General features: G+C 42.8%; 1 protein-coding gene across 7 annotated transcripts in view; it reads left to right on the top strand.

Moving 5' to 3' along the window:
* The window catches only part of LOC135104817 (rap1 GTPase-activating protein 1-like), a 152711-nt gene that overhangs the window by 56495 nt on the left and 93716 nt on the right, over positions 1–2500 (top strand). The window lies entirely within an intron of this gene.

Below are 2500 nucleotides of genomic sequence, written 5' to 3'. Positions count from 1 at the left end.
TGACGATATTTGAAGTCTCCTTAGAACACACACACACACACACACACACACACACACACACACACACACACACACACACACACACACACACACACACACACACACACACATTTAAATGAGTAAATAAACGAAAGAAAGGGGGAGATTCAAGGAGTTATATTACGACATGATTTAGTGGAAGGAAAAACACAACACACACACGCACATAAACAAACTTAACCACTAGAGGGCACAGAGTGACTGCTGATAAACACAGTAGTGACCTTTAGCTGCATACATCGAGAAATTTAATACTGACGGGGCTGATAGTGACAGTGGCGTGGACGTATACAGCTGCGGAACGGTGCCAGGCTTGATGGGGAAGATGATAGATAATAAAAGATATATTGCTGAGAAATAAACCATCAGTCTCTCTCTCTCTCTCTCTCTCTCTCTCTCTCTCTCCTCTCTCTCTCTCTCTCTCTCTCTCTCTCTCTCTCTCTCTCTCTCTCTCTCTCTCTCTCTCTCTCTCTCTCTCTCCTATAGTTACCCCTGAAGTTGGACAGTTTTCTATAATAATACCAGAATAGAAAACGTTCCAGTCCAGAATCACCCTAAACTCAAGTAGAAACGCGCCACTTTAGTCAGTGTGTTGTGGCGGTAAAATAGTCCTTATAAAATGAGAAATGGATGAGGCAAGTAAAATATGACTTCTGATTATGAGGTAAGGAGTTTCGAAATGTCGGTGGATATATACAGAAGCAGAAATAACACAAGAAAAGGAAAAAAAATAAATAAAATAAATAAATAAATAAAACTGGAAAGGAATAATTCTTGGAAGAGCTGGATTGATGTAAATGATCATCGCATCATAATTCCTTTGTCCTGCCAGCCTAGTTTCCTTTGTAACATCAGATAAGGGTTCCTGGAAGGCTGGCGGGGATCTGAGAAGCGTAGGGAGAAGAGGAAGTAATACAAACACAAGGGAACCGATACACACACACGAGAATACAAAGCGACGAGACGATTCCAGGAAGGCGTGGCTTTATGACCATGGCAGCTTGACAGGTCCTCTCTCCGCTGCGGAATCTAGCCTTCCTCTTAGCGACTTCCGACGAAAACGTGAGAAAGGAGAAGTCTACCCTTAAAATATGGGATACTTCTCCGTTTTCTTCCTACCTGGAAATTCAGAGACGATATCCTCGATGCAAGAATGTAATAAGTGTGTGTGAAGACCTTGGAGGGAGCTGAGGCAGGCAGTAATGGAGGCTGGGAGAGGCGGGGAGAGGCGGGGAGAACCTGGGAGAGGCGGGGAGGGCACAGAGCCAACCAGCCACACCGACACACAGACGGACAGATAGGACAGACATCCAGACAGACGGACAGACTGATGACAAGGCTGACAGACACACAGATAACCAGACAGACAGACAAATAGCCAGCCAACCAGATAGCCAGGCACACAGACAGACAGACAAATAGGTAACCCGACAAACAGACAGACGGACGGACAAAATAACCAAATATATAGACAGACAGACGGACGGACTTGTGTAAATATTGTTGTTGCCAGGGTGAAGTTGCCAGAAAGGGTGGTGGTGGTGGTGGTGGTGGTGGTGGTGATGCAGCGAGGAGGAGGAGGAGGACAAGAAGTAAAGTACGAGTATATTAAAAGAATAAATGATACTGAAAGCAGCCAATCAAGGTGTTAATTGTAAAAAATGAAGAAAAAAATGTTAATTGAAATGAGCAAAGCACGTGATAATTGTAAAAGGAGAAGGAGGAAGAGGAGGAGGAAGAATAAGAATAAGAAAAAAGGAAAAGAGAAGAAGAAAGAAGAAGAAAGAAATGGCGTAATGAAAGGGACACAACTCATAATACTAATGACGAAAATGAAAAAGAAAAACAAAGAAACCTAACTGAAACAAACAAACCACTTGACATTTTTTCTTTTCCTTCTCCTTTTCTTTTTTTTTTCTTTCTCAATTATACTGAAGGCTATTGAGGTCTTTTTTCCCCCTCCTTCCTTTTTCCTCTTCCTCTTTTCCCTCTCTTTCCCTCTTTTCTTCTTTCCCTATTCCTTCTCCCTCCTCCTTTTCTCTCATCTCCTCTCCTTTTCCATCCTCTTCTCTATCTCTAACTCTCCTCCTTTTTCTCCCCTTTCTGTGTTTTCCTTCCATTTCCCCTTCTTCCTTTCCATCCCCCCTTCTCCCTCTTTTTCTTCCTCTCCTTCGTTCTCTTCCTTCCTCTTTTCCTCCATCCTTCCAGCTCTTTTTCATTATTTTCTTTTCTTTCTCTTTCTTTCCCTCATTTTATCTTCTTTTCTCTCCCCTTCCCTCTCTTATCTACCTCTTTCTTCCTCCTGTTTTCCTTTCCCTTCCTCTTTATATTCTTCCTCTCTTTACCTTCTCTCTTACCCTCTTCTTCTTTTCTAGCCATCCTTTTTCTCCCTTTTTTCCATTCCCTCCCTTCAACTTTTCCTTCCCTGCCTCCTTTCCTTCTCCTCTTCCATTCCCACTTC

The sequence above is a fragment of the Scylla paramamosain genome, chromosome 11 (genome assembly GCF_035594125.1).
Source record: "Scylla paramamosain isolate STU-SP2022 chromosome 11, ASM3559412v1, whole genome shotgun sequence".
NCBI lineage: Eukaryota > Metazoa > Arthropoda > Malacostraca > Decapoda > Portunidae > Scylla > Scylla paramamosain.
Note: the sequence above shows the minus strand (reverse complement) of the source record. Positions and strands in the feature narration are given on the sequence as shown.